At 37.3% G+C, this 18,429-nt stretch overlaps 1 protein-coding gene across 2 annotated transcripts in view; it reads left to right on the top strand.

Moving 5' to 3' along the window:
• Positions 1 to 18,429, top strand: part of LOC134541157 (uncharacterized) — a 123,828-nt gene that overhangs the window by 53,685 nt on the left and 51,714 nt on the right. The gene's annotated exons all lie outside the window — the stretch shown is intronic.

Genomic DNA, 18,429 nt, shown 5'->3' with positions numbered 1-18,429 from the left:
TGGTCCCGATACCTTCTAGAGTTTAATCACTGGGTTTTACAAACTCGTTATGGGTATCTTAGGTAACATTATCCGTCGTTGTCTTATTTGTATGTGACGTGAAAAGTGTAAAAGTATTTATAATTTTATATATTCAGTCAACATAAATAAAATCACATGTGCCAAAATTGGTTTTGAGTCATTTATATATAATTATAGTGAGATGGCGAGTAGGGAGAAAAAAAATGAAGTGTGGAAATATTTTTCTATAAACTCAAGCGAACAAAATAAAGCAACATGTTTACATTGTTAAACGGTAATTTCTTGATGCAACCTTATGTGATAGTCGATAATAATGCTAGTTTTCCGCAACAAAAACTTACCCATTGTAAATTACAATTATTAGACTGTAGTTCAAGTTGTTTACATAACAAATATAAATGGAAGTTAATTTAATTTACACTTTGCAATGACTTAATAGTGTATTTTATATATTTTTATACTGTTATTATAACTGTATTCTCAATTTTACCTAATCTTGTTATTAAATTCACATGCGAATAAAAATTTTTGTGTGCATTATTACACTTAAAAAAATTTGTTCATTATAATCGGTAACTGAATTGGTATCTGCCGATTATTGCTCTCATAATCGGTAATCGAATCGGTAATCGGTAAAGTCATATCGGTGCACCACTAGTTATGTATGTTTTTTAAATACTAAGTGAATCTACTTGATTTCACAATAAATTATATATTGGAAAACTCGACTGAAAAAAATTGTTCATTTTATTTGGAAAATAATTTGGGGCCAGGGGGCCTCCGCTCCTCTGTTGCCCTGAGGCCTCCAGACCTCTAAATCTGGCCCTGATTGTTGCTTGCGATCATCGTTCAGACATTTTCTACATTTTTTAACTAGACATACATACAGGGTAATTATAAAGTCCGTGAAACATTTCATAAAATCGGTACGGCGAAATGGAAAATCATAACGTAATAAATTATATACCATGTGAAAGAACAACTCTCAAAGTTTTTTTGAATGTAGCGCTGTACTGCAACATGTTATTTGTTTTGACAGTTTAGTTATTATTTATTACGATTTATTTATTTTGTTTGCTCTATGTCTAATGTTATTTATTTTCAGAAACTGTAATTTATTTTTATGTGTGTCTATGAGAAAGTGACTATGGATTTTTCCCGGACTTTTTGAAATAGGTATTGTTGATACCCCTCTAAGGACTAAATGAACTTTAAGACGGTAAACGGTAAAATTAACGCAGTTGTTTTATAATGTGAATTATTATTTTAATATTTTTTTATTTAAATTTTACGTGAAATTTTGTAATCCGCGCTATTGTTGTGTGCGGATTTCACGTTCGGCCAATCACAGGCTGCCATTTGAAAGTTAAGTTTTACTGGCTTAATTTAAGAAGCTAGTAGGAAAGAAGTTCTACAATGGCCAGCTAAGAGAGCTGTAACTTCGTGACGTCGGCGATAATAAATCCTACGAACTAGCTATTTAGCAGTAGGCATCCCGGATAGAGGATGATAATTATGTATCATTAGGGAGTCCAGAATACTAAAATAGGATTTATCTAAAAAGATAAATAATATAGGAGTGTAAAACGTGAGTAAATAAAAGTGCCAAGAATTTGTGTCCTCCACTTATGCACTCGTCACGTAATTCCCGTTTTTACGTCACATCGCCGTCAGAAACTAATATAAACATTGATTTTATGAAGTAATTTGACATTATCTACGAATTTAATAATATGTTGATATAAATTTAACGGTTTTACACACTATTTAATCGACTCAGAGGTCCTATAGGGTGAGAGGCTCTGAGCTCTACCGACGACATTTCGAACCTTACTAGCCGAGGTAAATTGATTTAAGATCCCTAAAAACATAAATTAAAACTGTGTAGTTTCGACGAACCCGAATAAAGACTTTTGTTAAAACTTAAATGTGCGCACCATAACTCCTGGTAATTGGAATTTATTTGAGTTAAATGATGTCAAGTACAAGTTAGGTTTTTTATTTGAATATAATTAGTAATTAAATAAATATAATTAATAAGGGTAAACATTGAATCCGTTTTTCATTTGCAATAAATAATTACATATTTTATCTGAAAGTGTTGTTTTATGTTATTTATAGCTTCATTTACCCTAGTGTATATTTATGTATATTTGTACCTATTTAATTAACACCTAACTGTGGCCTACTTGATATCAGAACTTACCAGCGGAGAGCCACACAAGCAATATCAATTTTTTTTTCTACACAGTTTAACACAGCCCAACGTGTTACATGTATGTTTGTCTCCATAGAAGTGGAGCCTATAAAGTTTTCCCCACATATCTAATTGACTGCCCCAAGTGTGGCCTATACATACACCAATTTTTTTAAGTGTGTGCGTGAGAAGTCAAAGTAGCTGCACAGCGCCAAAAAGCTATTTTAAAAAACTGACAGGTGCGCTAGTGCATGTAGTTGCTGAAAATGGCTGCGAACCAGGCAGAGAAAGCCTTTTGTGTGCTTGAATACGCCCGTAGCAAATCGGTAGTGAGTGTCCAAAGAGTGTTCCGTGGCAAGTTCAACAAAACACCACCAGTTTACAATAGCATAATGAAGTGGTACAAGAAATTCTAGGAAGACGACTGTTTGTGCGACGCAAAACGGTCGGGTCGGCCAGGCGTGTCACAACAGACAGTGGATTGTGTACGGGACGTGATGGTGCGGAGTCCCAAGAAGTCAACTTATCTGGCTAGTGCAGAATTGAACATCCCTCAGCCAACAGTGCGGAAAATTCTTCGTAAGCGATTAAGAGTGAAGCCGTACAATTTGCAGCTTCTTCAAGCCATCAGCCACGATGACAAATTGCTCCGACTGCAGTTCTGCATTGCCATGCAGAACCATCTTGAAGACGATGACTTTGCAAGCAAATTAATCTTCAGTGAAGAAGCCACTTTTCATCTCTCAGGAAGAGTCAACCAACACAACACACGCATATGGGGGATAGAGAATCCACATGCAACTCTCGAACACGTCAGAAATTCGCCAAAAGTTAACGTGTTCTGTGCCATGTCAAACAAGACAGTTTATGGCCCCTTCTTCGCTGAGAGAACTGTCACTGGTATCACCTACCTCAACATGCTGCAATTGTGGCTTATGCCACAACTTGAAGCTGATAGCATGGACTTCATCTTCCAACAAGATGGTGGTCCACTAGAGACCTGAAATTGGCGGTGTTATTTTTGGCCAAAAGCGGTATTATTTTTGCCAAAAAGCGGTGTAAAAAAGCGGTGTTATTTTTTTATCTGTATAATTAAATTAAATAGTTTTAACTGTATAGGCTTAATATTTGTTACGTAATTAATTTTCTTTGGCATAGCTTATAATTATCCTAATTTAAACACACTCTTTACATTTGCTTAAACCAAAAATAAATAACAATGAAAACATTAAATTTCCAGTTATACATAAAAATTGTTCACCACTGACTGTGAAACTTCCATACAGAAATTTTTTAGTCACTTGGTTGCTTAATGCATTGTTCAGGACATAACATAAGAAATTAAAGAACTGTTCATCATATGTAGAACCACAAAAACATTTCATTTCACTATTGAACACTATGTGTTAATAATTTCCTTGTAAAAATTTTACACACACATTAGCTTAACATAACTGTTGCATAAAATTCTTTAAAAAAAAAAATATATATATATATATCAATCATCAAAGGAGAGCATTGTAAACACTTCAATATTCTCTTCTTTTAAGTTCTGCCGTCTATCTGAAACAAAAATATTGTAGTGACTCAACAAACTCTCACTCCACGTTATTTGTAGGCATCCATATTGATTTAAGCACAGCTGAAGCAAACTGTTGACAGTCATTTGTCAGTGCAGTGAGAATTTTCACTACATCAACAACTTCACCAGCTCTGCACAGTGGCTGCTGCATCTTTTAGGGACTGGTACCCTTTAAAAAGGTCAACACTGTCTAACATCTTCAGGTCAGCAATGGATTTTAGTTGTGTAACTATGTTTTCAGTTTTGTTAAGCAGAATGTTCTTAGGGTTGAAAAGCTGGTTCAATGACCTGTAAACATGTGCACAAGGATCACTGTTCATGAGTGTCTGCAGTTTGTTCATGCACAGTGTTGTGGATTTTTGGCAGTTGTGCTTCACATGTGCAATGTCAGTGGTGTTCAAATTTTTGAGGACACTACTGTTTTCTAACGTATTGGAAAATATACCCTTTGCTGTATATTTTCCAGATCCCCATACAGAGTATGTGATGTAGGGTACTTAGACCCTTCAAGTTTCGTTAGCAGATCCATTATTTCAGAAGCATGCTGCTGTACAAAAATACACTGTGCTAAAATTACGGATACTTCTTTGTCTGAAAGCATGATCAGATACTTAATTCCTGCATTGTTAGTTTCCTGAAAGTCACTATTTCTGAAAAAGTTAATGATTTCCAAAAAATATTCAGCCAGGTAGAACACTGCACGAAACCATGAATTCCAACGAGTATTGACTGGCATTGGAAACAATTTATCTGGTTTCACAGTTTCTTCTCGCAAATATTGCAAATATTGGTGTTTCCTCTTGCGAGTGTTTAAAAAGGCAGACTTTACCTTCACTACGACATCATTTACCTCAACAAGTTCACATGACAACACATTTCCTACTAGGGCAACTTTGTGGGCCCAGCACTGAATATGGAGTACGTGATCTCCATACAGAACTTGCAAGCTGTTGACACACTTTGTCATGTAGCGAGCTGGGTCTGTAACCAAACCTCTGTGCACATGTGGTCGCATCCGCTTTTGCAAGAAAATTAACTGAAGCTACTACTACCTGAGGTTCGCCTACTGGTTCTTGGAGCACTAGAAAGAGTACCACAAAAACACATCTTCCCTGACTATCTGTAGTCTCATCCGAATAGATAAAAATTAGTTTATCTTTAACAATTTCCATCATGTTTTCAAAGTGGTATTCAGCAAGTTTAGGAACATACTTTTCCCTCAGTGTTTTGACACAAGGCATGTCTCCAAAACCTGCCACAAATTCATTTAACCATGCCCTTATGTTAGGATCATCCAATTTTTGAAGAGGTATGTTAGCTTTAGCGAAGGCCTCTGTTGTCCTCAGTGCCAAATGTTCGACGTCTGCTTTTTTACGTTTAGCACTACCAAAGCACTCTGCAACAGAGCTCTGAATTTTTTTATCAGCACACCCATCATCATATTTTTTTCTTTTAGTTATGTGTTTTTCGCTCTTAGTGTGCTTAATCACGGTGTCTTTTCTCTCAAATGCGACTTTACAATTACAAAATTTGCACATTAACGTCGCCGTATCGGGTGCATATAGCCCGTCGCTTTTGAAATCGTCGGCACGTTGCCGCGCACTTGCAGCATTTTTCGGCATATTGTTACACAAACTCAAGTTATTTTATTTTAATGTTCCCATGCAGCAATAAAATACGATACATTAAACGAAAGAAGTGGCAATGTATGGTTGTACGGTGTTTATCTTATACTTCAGCTGGAATCGCGTTACAAACACATAGCATTGATCTTTACGGCAGACGTGCGCATGACTGCCAGTGCCGGTTGTTTGTGAAATAAAAGCTGATTCTTCCCAGCATGCAATCTTTTGTGGCGTCACAAATCGTTTATTCCATAACTGCGTTGTGTGAGAACAAGATTTTAATTCGTTTATTTTGTAATTCTATTTCATGGCAAAATTAAATCACAAAGTCATTATTGTGCAATAGTTTTATTAATATAATCGTAAAAAAAAATTCATGTACCGACCTGGATCGGGAAATACGGTCCAAATGACATTTTCGTACGGACATTTCTTGCTGAAGGGTTGGCCAAGCTGGTTCCGCTTGCTCACAACTTGCCGCCTCCTTCCAGCCATTACATCAACAGTATCGCTCATGTATGACGTGGAGTTGTGGTTGCGTACATTATGTTTATTTTGTGTTGTGGTCACATCTTAGCAGCAATATATTTCGTTCTTCCATACATACATGTAAAGTATGTGATTTTCGAAACGTAAACAGTGGCAGGCTACCGCTAAGGTTGGTTAGTTTTAGTTGTGACAATGGCGATGCCGGCTAACTCAAGATGAAACCAAGTTTCTTACCGTACATTTCTTAAAATTTCGCGTGTATACAGAAAACTAGACGAAATCGTATTATTTCGCGAAAATCAATGAAATTCGCGTTATTTTTCGCGTTATCGCGATCGCGAAAATTTCAGGTCTCTATGCTCCACCTCATTACCACAATGTGGTACGAGATTATCTGAATGAGACGTTGCCACATCGCTGGATGGGCCGTGGGGCGGCCGCTGACCAAGTGCTACTCCCGTGGCCACCACGATCACCGGACTTGACACCTTGCGATTTATTCTTGTGGGGATACATCAAGGATAGTGTTTATGTTCCACCTCTACCACAGAACCTTGACGAATTGAGACACCGCATCGTAGCAGCTGCTCTTACCATCACTCCTGATATTCTGGGTCGGGTATGGGCAGAATTGGACTATCGATTAGATGTGTGTCGTGTGACGCAAGGTGGATACACAGAACATTTATAACTAGTGGGAAAAAAAACTTTGAGAGATTTTCTTTCATTTGGTATATAATTTGTTACATAATTCTTAGTCATTTCACTGTACTGATTTTTTTAAATGTTTCATTGACTTTATAGTTACCCTGTATTTTTTGCAAAGCATGAAATGTGTTGTGTTGTTTAACTTAATTTTTTTAGTTTATTTAATATCGGGAAGTAAATGATGTAATTACTTTATTAAATTTTAGAAATGGTGAACTGATACCTGAAAGTGGATACAAGTATTTTACTTGACAAGTATATTGATAGTTTGTAAAGCACATATTTACTTTGGAGTTCAACTAATCTGAATTGGAGTTCAACTAATCTGAATTTTTTTATGGCAGAAATTTGTTTGGGTGACCTTTTTATTATTATGTTAATAATAGCATTAATGCAACAACGTGCAGTAAAATATATCACTATAAGCATTTAGTTATCTTGTAACACAATTGTAACCATTTTACAAGCACAAAATCATTAAAAATGTTTACAATTAAGACAAGATATCAAAGAAAAAAAATCTAAATTCAACAAAGAAATATTTTTTTTCACCTTGAGCTCATGGGATTAGTGGGACTCCTCTGTATTTTCATATGTGCTCGATTCCCTTTGGAAGCAGTTCTCTAAACCATTAAACGTGTACACATAATAAAGTGCTGTGTACATTGTACATTGATTTGAAATGGATTTTGCTTTATTCAGTGGATTCATCAAAATTAGCTCTATACATACTATTGTGCTAATAGGAACATTAAGATAACATGTGAAAAAAAGGACCCGTGTCCTGTGCAGTGGAACACTAGTGAGAAAGCAGTTGTCAGTACAAGACAGATATTACTGTTAGTTCTACAACCTCTGTTTTGGGGAATGGGAGAAACAGTGATTTTATATTAATCTCTGGCATTCGAGGGAGAAATATTATGAAGGGCCCTGAGAAAGTTGAGTTCCATTGAGCCATCTTAAAATGATTTGTTTTAAAGTAGATAGGTAAAATATAGACATTTTGATTCCGATGCTTGTTTCGATTGTTACCTAAATTCCAAGCCCAATTCAGATTTTAGATTATTGGTTTGAAAAATTTTGAGTTTAGAATTTATTTCACAATATTTCATGTACTGGGTACAGCAGAGGAAGTCAAGTTGTCTGATAAGGCTGAAATTAGTACAGAATCATCTATTTGAGCACTATGAACTTCAAAATTTCGTGTTATGCTGTAAGTAGGGGTGTGCGGGAATAGGTTTTTGTACTGTGGGAAATTTTCGGGAAAAATAAATTATTCCTGCGGGAAACGGGACGGGATCGGGAAAATTAAAAAAAAAAAGCAAATTTTTGATTATAATATGAGAAGATGTACATTTAAACGTTGCTTGCATAGTTGTTTTTTTGCTGCTATTTCTTTTTTTTTTTTTTTCTGCTTCACTTGCCCTTTTTTCAGCAGCGACTTCATATTTTTTAGCATCTTTTTTTATAGAAGGATGTTTATTGAGATGTCTTAGAAATCCAGACGTGCTACCATGCTAACATCTCAAAAAAATTTCACACGAGACACACTTTGTCTGTCAGACGTTCAAAATACTTCCAAACACTTTTAGGTTTACAAGTAACAAGCTGATCGGTTGCTACCTCCATTATTTGTAGGCTGCTAGTTTGTTTTAATATACAACGGCATCGAAAATAGGAACAGATACTTTGCACAAGCCTTAATAACGTAACGTCAGCCGACAAAGCCCGCCGAACTAAACCGTAAACAACTATTTATTTCTCCCAAAGCAAAATCATAGATGTTTAGATACTCGTGAGCAGTGGTGTAAAACTACGTGATTTCATATTTTTCAAAGTGCCAATACAGTTCTCTACATCGCTACTGCTATCAAGTAATGAGAACGGTTACGCTTCATTATGTAACGCAAGTCTAGTATTTCTTATATCTTTGGTGAAAAGGTTGGATTGCGCATGTGTTTTGTTTGTGTCTAAGGACACACAGTGGTTTTAGGTTAAGTATTGGATGGTGACGGCAATAACATTATATAGCTGACTATTCACGTATCTTGCAAATTTGTACCCTTGAAGAAATATATTTATGAATGCATACAATATTTAAGGTACTCCATGTACGTTTTTTATATTCCATTAGATGTGCGTAAACGATTATCATAATTTACTGCACACCACAGCTGTCGCTACGATCGGCATAAAAGATGTTTTGCATTTAAATAGTACGGACTCTCTTCAAAAATGTACGAATCCATAAAAAAATATTCTTGTAAAAACAGTTTGAATTGATAGAAAACATTTTCACATGATTAGTAAACATTTGTAAATTTTTAAACAATTTCCCGAAAAATTCGGGAGTAATAAAATTCCCGGCCGGCATTTCAGGAAGTCTATTTTCCCGGTATTTTTCCCGAAGCGTCGGGATCCCGCACACCCCTAGCTGTAAGGTTTTAAGGACTATACATATTCAGAAGCTTTTTTGAACTAACATCTTTACATGATACGGATCTATGGGTTTTCATTTCCTGACAGCACTGATTCCTGCGGTTCTTAAAACACTGTAGCTAGATAGCTAGAATTTTTCTTGCTAAATTTTGCAGCCTTTTTTATGTTCCTTTTTATTTTCAGAACTGCAGCACATTTTTTGCAGGCGACACAGCAAGGGTTCCCAAAGATAAGTTTATTTCCTTAGCTGCTGAAGTCTTTGAACTGTGTTCACTGGAGCTGGGTGGGATGTCAGAACAGAAGTAACTGTAACCTACGACGTTAAGAAAATATTTCTGCTTTGAATACCTGTAAACAATAAATTACGAACATGTTTTGAAATTGATACATTAGAATTTATGTAACAAATATACCAATTCCTTAAATTGCGCGAATTCATTTAGTGCAGTGTTAATTTTACTGCCCCCGTCTTGAATAGCATGTCTGTAAATTTCAGTTAGCACGAAGTTGCTACAGGCAAAAACAATTCGGGCGCGATGCCACGAATCTGCTTCAACTCTGTAAACGACAAATGTGCCGTGGCATACAGTTAGCTATACGAGGGAGGAAGATCGCGCAGGTGTTACTATGCTATCGGCTTTCGTGCAAACATCAGCTAGTTCAGTTGCGGCTATGTAATGTAAAGGACAAAATGTTATTACGTCTCCGTGTATGCCGCCGGGCTGTATCGTAGTCGCCCGGCCACAGACTGGGCCGTGATGAACTTAGACTAGCCAGTGGCAGGGAACTCTCACAAGTCTGCTGGTAACTGTACATGCCCAAGCACCTGCTGTTGGAATCACAGTGGAATCATGGCTTCCAAGTGAGAGTGTAATGCATCTTGTTAAAGTATTTGACACAGAACTAGAAGTATTGTGGCATACAGAATGTCTGGAAGGTCACACTTAATGTTGGTCGCACTTTAATTTTGAGCAAGTTAACTTGCGCACAATTGTACAAAATAAGGAGTATATCAAACGTTTATATAAGTCTGATGCTGTTGGTTGTACTTGCTGGAATATATTTGACATTAGATACCGGAACAGCGGTTAACAGATGATTCACATAGAAAAGTTTGTTAAATGAACAGTGGAATGAAAAAAAAATCACGGGCCTGACAGGATTGGTGTGAACCAAGTGGTGATACACAAATAAGTTTTTATTTTTATTTTGAAAAATCAAAATGTAAATATTTGGTCAGTAATATCGGTTTCACTGTCAGTAAAGGATGGTTTGGAAAGTTCATGGAAAGGTACGTGACGTGAGTTGAAGGTCACGCCCGAGCAGGCAAGTCAACCAGCCGACTGACGATAACTATACTAAATTTACGCGGTAGCGTATTTGTCATACAACATATTCAATGGTAGGCTAATAAAGATAAATGTTGTGACATATTTATTGTTGAGTGTTATTCTAAGTATTTATATTACGTAAAGAATATTTCCCTTCATATTTTGGAACACATTAAGTAAATTAGCCTTGCTATTTATGGAGACTAATGCTTCAGAATACGCGATTTCAAATAACACAAACCTTTTTAGGCACATAGTAGTCGTGCTAAATAGGGATTGGTGTATAAAAAGTGAAATTGAGTATGCTATCTTACCATATTAAAATTTTGCTTGCGATTGTGAATTCACTTCCATTGAGTCCATTTCTTGAATCAGGTCATTCTTTGCCTATTGGAAGTGCTTTGCGTTTTTTTTATTTTATTAAAATCTTGCACCCAACAAGGTTGATGCATACACACTTTCCTATTCAGCACAGCCCAGTTTCAGTGAAATCAAAACCCTCTAGGGTAGGTACTTGAAAGTATTTCAAGGGACTGTTAACTATCAGACAGCCTACTAGCTGACATTAAACATTGCAGTGTCAAATATTTTTTTAAACATAACACTGCATTCTTTATCAGTTCCCATTGAGAAGAGCTGGTATCTGTAGGCAGTCCTACCTCAGAAGACACACAAGCTAGGGCTTGCCTCACTTCACAAAGGTGCTCAATGTAACCTTGTCTTGGTTAAGGCAATATTTTGATGGTTCTATTCTCTTTAGCTTCCCTGAGAATTAGGTATTATTGAGAATGTTTGAAATTTCCTACTATTGGGTCTTGACACCCAACATGATTTAAAGACAAAATTCTATCTTTCACAACAAGCTAGTTGTGCCAGACATGAAATGTGTCCATTCGAAGCTTTTGTAGTTGTGAAGATATGTTCCTGCAACATCCCTATGACCACTTCTTTATCAGTATTCCACTTCCTCATCAGAGCGTTCACAAAGCTGCTGTGACTAACTTTCAGTAAAGGAATAACTTTGAGACAGGGATGATGCTTCAAGAAACACCGGCTGTACAGCGAGTGGTAAAGCCTAAATAATTATCGTGGGCACCAATGTCCACGTCTCAGTATTATGCTGATGTGATCAGAAGAATGGAAGCCCCTCTCATCTTTGTGACAAACTTCTGTGTACAGATCTAGAAGCACCTTATTGTCAAAATGGGTCTGGGATAGAACCTAATATACCTCTATTCTAACGGATCCTCAAGGTCGTTACACCCTTAAATCTTTTACATTAGTTACAGAGCTGAAAGTCCTAGCTATCTGGATGGCAATTTCCTTTGCACAACTATTACTAACATTAAATTTACACTTTCAGTCAATTAAAACTGCTAGAGTAGATTATATTGTCTCTTTTCACAAGTGAAAATCAGGTGTGTGTTTGCTGATTTTTTTTTGCCACTGTTTTTATATATTTTGTTCAGTTGTAAAGGTATGAAGTTTTGAATGTATTTATAAAGTTTCTTTATGTAACTCGTGGTAGAGCTTTTATCACCATGTGACATGTTAGCAGAAAAAAAACATGACATGCAGAATACATAGTTCAGATTCTGGCTGTTGCAGATGAAAATACTTAGTTTTCTGATAAATTAAAATTAATTGTTAGTACATAAATTCCAGGGGAGACGACCTGCATAACCACATTTCACAACTGATTCTGGAAACTGAAGAAGTACCATAGAAAGCTATAATATTTATGGAACATACTACTTGGAGCTAGCAAGCACGTAACATAATATTGCTAAAAAAAATCAGCTAACCGATGTACACATGAAATGACACTGAAGATAAAAACAAGTTAACTGCCACTAGTGTTTTGCTTTTTAATGTTATCTATAACACCATGTAGTTTGTTGTCACATGGTTAGATAAAAATATTTAGTGACAAAAGTAAATTTATTATTAGTCAAATTATTTATAAGTATGTAAAAAAAGGTTAGAGGAAAAGGTGACAGATTAAATATGTAGTAAAATGTGGACATAATTACTTACTGGCAACATGACGACGATGCCTTTTTTATCTTTAATTTTTTTTATTCAAGTTAATAACATGTAGAAATCATTTACTCAATAAAACTTTCGTAAAATTAAAAATATATATATATATATATATGTATTTATGTTGGTATAGTTCACGAATCGTGAACAGTTACATTCCACTTCATTGAAGTTTTGCTGAGAACAGGAACATTCTTTAGAGAATGTTGCATGATACTGTGTGCAAAGTGGTTTTCTCTATTCCTAGAGTCAAATAGCTTATCTTCAGAACTCTGGAAAGCTTTCTTAGCTATTTTGTTACAGTGTTGGTTATTTTGCAACCATATGTCTCTAGCAAGTATATTTTTGGAGCTTATACAAACTTGTAGCCTAGTTCACAAATATTTTCCATCCTTTAAATTTAAGAACCGTCATCAATTAATGTGTTCTTGTTTTAAGAAATTTGTCATTTTTATTTGAAGCAAACTTGTGGAAAACACTCAAATACATACTTCCACACTGCTAGCAAACACTTTTCGTGAATGTAAACCACGCAGAAAAGGAAAACAAACTGGTGGAAAAGTTAACGCAGTTTCAGCCATTTTTGTGCATAACTAGAGTCCCGATTTTATGGTGTTATTTTTTGATCAATTTCGTTTTAAAAATATGAGATTTCGGTGTTATCGGTTTTATTTTTGGTAAAAGTTAAAAACCATCATTTATTAACAAAACTAAATAAAACCAGCATTTTATAACTTACAAGAAACAGCAGTATACAACAATACTCAATACAAAAACAGCAACTCAAAAAGATGTATTTTAAAATGTGTGAAAACTCTATGGCTAGACGCTAGAGTACTGTTTCAGTGTCGCAAAGTACTAGTATACCATCCTTATTGGAACATGCTCCGAGATTTTTTCCGCCTAATCTAGGTTTCACGTCTTTGCATTGTATGTATCTATGGACTCTATGCAGTGAAGAATCAAAACAAAGCACGGACATTATACATATAACCTGTATTTCATTTCTAGTGGTCTAGAATGGAATTCAAAACATGCAGAGTTGATTCCAGCCATAATGATGCTACGGAAACCAGAAGTTTATGTTAAATAATTAATAACAGCTACTGAATGTTGCCTATTTTCGTGTTTTGTCGTGTGTTGACATGTTTTTCGGTGTTTTGTCGCACGTTAATGTGTTTTTCGATGTTATTTCGTTTTATCGCGATTCACCATATAATCGGGACTCTATGCATAACAGTTTTCCAGAAATAAATATGTAGCGTACTGTGAAAAATCATGTTATACACCATAAAAGTTGGTAAATAACAAAATGGCTGAGGAAAATGTAAGTCAGGTGCTTTCATTTGCAAACAACAGCATGCTTCAACACCATACACCGGATCATTACTTGTAGGAAAAAAGTATCACAACAGTGCATAGCACTTTGCATAACACAAATCAATTCTATCAATACTTCACTCTATAAGACTATTTTGATATGATGGTTAACAGTATGATTATCATAATGAAACACTCATTTTCGGAATGTAACATAGCAAATAAGCAAAATCTCTTGCCCATACTTAAGCTGACTATAGATGTTACGTATTTAAGAATAAGTGTCACATTTAAGTGATGATTAGCTATTCGAACAAACTCAAAATCTAGTACAGTACACTCCCTATTTAACGCGGTTGTCGGGGGACATAACTTTTACCCGCGTTGTTGCATAACCGCGATGTTTCGATGTGACCAAGGTCAAAAGGCATAAAACACCGCCTGTGTTCTAATAGGTTGGCAAGCACGCACAGTATAGACGGCCCGCCGTTGTGCGGACTTTGCATCCGCAGTTTTAACTAAACGCGGGTGAAAAAATTAAAAATAATAAATTTTAAAGATAAATATTAAATGTTGAATTGTTTTTATTTTCCGCGTGCCGCGCACAGTTTGTCGCACGGCCTACGAGCGCGCCACACGCCGCCATACACACGTGCGGCACACACGCTGCTGCCAGTCTCGTGGTGTCAGCCACAGTATCTGCTTCGTCAGTGTCCGTAACAAAGTAAGTGCAGTGTGTGCGGTTACACACGATTCTGTGGTTGAAGTCTTCTTAAAAGAAAGGCCGTAGTGATACTTCAAACCGAATATGAATCGCAAAGTACCGAGTTTGATTGACAAAATAAAAATTCTATATTTACTTACAGATAGCTTGTCTTTTGCAGAAGTAGGCCGCAGATACAGGAAAATACGATTCTAGCATTCGTACAATAAAAAATAAAGAATCGTCTATTGTGTCAAGTGGTTAAACTTTATTATCCATGCTTACAGTAAATTATAAATGGTCACGTGTGGGAAACAAAAATTGCGCCAATTTAATTTTAGCGCAATCAGTGACGCCGTATTAAAAACCGTGTTAAACTATGTCTTTACTTATTTCACCAAACGCTGTGTCGAGTTGCTGAGTGTGTGTGGCTCGGATCGGCAAGTGTTATATTCCCCAGCCTCTGGTTAAAGGTTGGGAGACCGTTACACACAAACATTTCCGGGACTTGTTTACTACCTCACGGCAAAAGTGGTACAGTATGGTTCACGTAAGTATTGGACCACTGGGAATTCCTGGGCAAAGATTAAAAATACGCTAGCTGATTTACTTTACTATTTAATGTTAAAACATTATACCAAAGTAAAAAGATGAACGTGTATAATACAACGAATTACCCAATAATATTACGTCTGTAGGTTTAAGTTGTAACAAAACATTTATATACAGATGTCCAGTAAAGTACCAATTAAGATTCTGGAGTGGAATTTTAAACACCGGACTACCTGATTTTGCCTTGTACGCAGGAACGCTGCTCAGTCAAGTGACTTATGCTCTGCCTGTGTGCTGCGTGAACACATTCCCTCCCCCACTCCCCCTCGTCATGTTTCTGCCTGCTCTAATCTCTACCTCTCTCCATATTCTCGGCTCGCCTCTCCCTACCCAGCGCTTGCCGACAACCAAGCCTATCCAACATCAATCCCCAGCCGAGTCACGCTGGATAATGTCGCTGGACGGTGGGCTTTATCAGGTCCCCGTTCCGATGCTTCATTTGTGAGATAAAGCGACGTTAAGAACTAGTGTTTCAGAAAATATCACTGGGCTGGATTGGACCATAATTTGAAAACCCTACAAGATAGAGGAATAATGTACGGAGATATCTTGTTTAGAATTTCACTGCGGACATTTTCTACGCCTAGGCTTTTTTCTGCCCGATGCTTAGTTTGTTAGTTACAACGCAAAATTATCCTAATCTGCTGTCAACCATTTATTCCATTATTATTCATTTCTGACTGGGGGACATGGTTTGACCCGCGATATACCCGATTCCGCGATCAATCGAGGCGCGATATACCGGGAGTTTACTGTACTTGCAAGTAATGTTCTTTTAACATTTAAAATTTTGAATCATTTAGTTTCAGTCTTGCATGCATATCGTGTGGTATCAGACCATCAAATGCTGACATTTGCACACAGCAAACATTTTCTTTGGATAGCAAATTTAAAGCAGTGTTTAGAAATCCTAAAAATTGTAATGTGTATTTTCAGGGTGGCAAGTTGGGAAACCTTGAAATAGCCGAGATTTTTTATGGTACCAGGAAACCCATGAATTTTTGAAAGCTAACAGAAATCACTTGTTCATTTAGCTGATTGAAAAGAATTTTGTTGGAAAGCTGCTCGTCATGCCTACAAATTGTCACTTGTGCTGTTTTTGAGCACTGTTTACTGGCAAATCTTAGCAGCGGATGTGAGGAATGCGACATGTTCGCCGTAGGGGGAGGAAGTTTCTACTCAATTTCTAATGTACAAGTCACTGTTGCCAACATCTCCCGACCGTTCTCACTGAACTCTCACTTCACTCCACTCCCAGATCACTCCAAACTCTTGCAAAAGCCGGCATCGTCGCTTATATACCCCTGGGCCGTCCTTCTGGAACAGGTGAGAGTGGTCGTGACATTTCGCGTCATCCCAGGCCAACCAGACGCCTGAAACATAGAATGGCTCCGAGTCATGCACTCTATGCACTGCGACATCGTCGGTAGGCCCGCAGAATTCCCAAGCCACTCGAAGGGTCATTGACAACAGTCTGAGGGGGGACGATTTGCGGGGAGCTAAGGTAATCCGGCCAGACACGCGTGGCTTGCCTGTCAATGGACGGCGTGTCCCCAACTGGCCTGGCTCAAAGCCCCGCTACGAATCCAGCACAACTGTAACAATATTATAGTGCCATCTGTTTTCGCATTGCCACACAGTTGGGTTTTCAATCCATCAAGAAATTTGTACATTAAAAGTTTCTGAAAACATGCTGTGTAGACTGGGAGGAACAATTTTTTTTAAACTTCAACTTTGGCGTGAGTACAGAATTTCGAAGTCATTAATGTATGGTTGTTCTTGTGTTTACATGGAAGTGTTTTGACATGTCTTATGACCTCTACCACTATAGATGTCTTATTAGTAGGTCTTTATACATCCCAAATCCAAACGAATAATATGGGTGGGGTTTGTTATTTTATCTGGCTCAATAATTGGCTACTGAAAACATTTAAATAATATTCTTTGCACTAGCCTACAAATTTTTAAGCTAAGCTTGAACCATAGAATATGGGTGGGGTTTGTTATTTTATCTGGCTCAATAATTGGCTACTGAAAACATTTAAATAATATTCTTTGCACTAGCCTACAAATTTTTAAGCTAAGCTTGAACCATAGAATATGCCAGTCCCTGATGACGGCAAAGATACGTTGTCATTTTCTGGCCAGAAATCTTAAATATCCAACTGACGAAAAACAGCACAGTAGACTTCTGATAGTCCAGAATGTCGGATGATCCGGCACCAGCGAGGTATTTATGGACTGAAGCCAACAAAGCGGACAAAAACTATAAAGTGAATAAACCAATAGTTTTTAGCCAAGGTTAAATGCTTTCACAGTATGCATATAAGTTGTAATGGAAGAGCACGATGTGGTTTGGGATTAGCCGAGAGCGTTCGGCGCGGTTCTGGATAGCTCGGAAGTGTTCTCACTAACCTTTAAAATGTATAATGAAAATTAAGTTTTGGCATGTATATGTGTAGCCATACTTACTCTTATGTTCCCGCTTAACAATATTTGCTTCCAAACTTCATCTTGCAGATCTTGCTCTACAACTAAGTGTTTAGAAACTGCAGGAGAAGTCACCAGATAATCCCAGATAATCCGACACCGACACCTTCAAAGTCCCAAGCATCTGGACTACGGAAGTCGACTGTTCTTTCAATTTAGGAGAGAAACTGAAACATGTCACATTGGTTTCACAGTTTTTGTACCAATTCCCACCCTCCTCCCGCAATTGTGTATTGAATATTGGTCTTTGCGGAAAGATCACGGAAGAAAAACTATTTTTAGCAAGTAGTCACTATATAGCGTAGCAAGAATTCAAAAGTGTTCTGATTGGCTGGAATGCACGGAATTTATGAGCCATTTGAATTTCAAAAGAGAAAATTATGTAAATTGACCTTTTAGATACAGTAATTATTGCCTTGATCTGATTAATTAATGTTAAACAGGAAGTTGTCATTGTTATGGCAGGGTTCTAATGTACATCTTCAACCATTGGTTTGAAATGGTCTACTTGTTTTGGTGTTTGTTATATTTTTTTTAATCGCTTGGTTGAATGTTTTGTGGAATGATGGGAACGATATCGGAGGACCTCCGCCGAGTGATAATTAACAGCGCGGTTGTTTTGTTTTCTCTTACAGAGGCACAAGCGAGATAATGCAATCCCAGGCTTGCATTGTCATTCAGGCTGTGCCTCTCTGTTGCTTGTGCTGGCCTCTCCGGGGCCTCGGTAGCCCAGGGAGAGTCCTGTGCGCGGCGCGGCGCGGCGTGGCCGGGTGCGGTGGCTGTGGCGGTGGCGGTCCCCCCGCCCGCCCGCCCGCCCGCCCTCCCACCCGCGGCCCAGCGCCGCCGCGACCGAGCTCCCTTGCGTTATC

Source organism: Bacillus rossius, chromosome 18, assembly GCF_032445375.1.
Source record: "Bacillus rossius redtenbacheri isolate Brsri chromosome 18, Brsri_v3, whole genome shotgun sequence".
NCBI classification, from domain to species: Eukaryota; Metazoa; Arthropoda; class Insecta; order Phasmatodea; family Bacillidae; genus Bacillus; species Bacillus rossius.
Note: the sequence above shows the minus strand (reverse complement) of the source record. Positions and strands in the feature narration are given on the sequence as shown.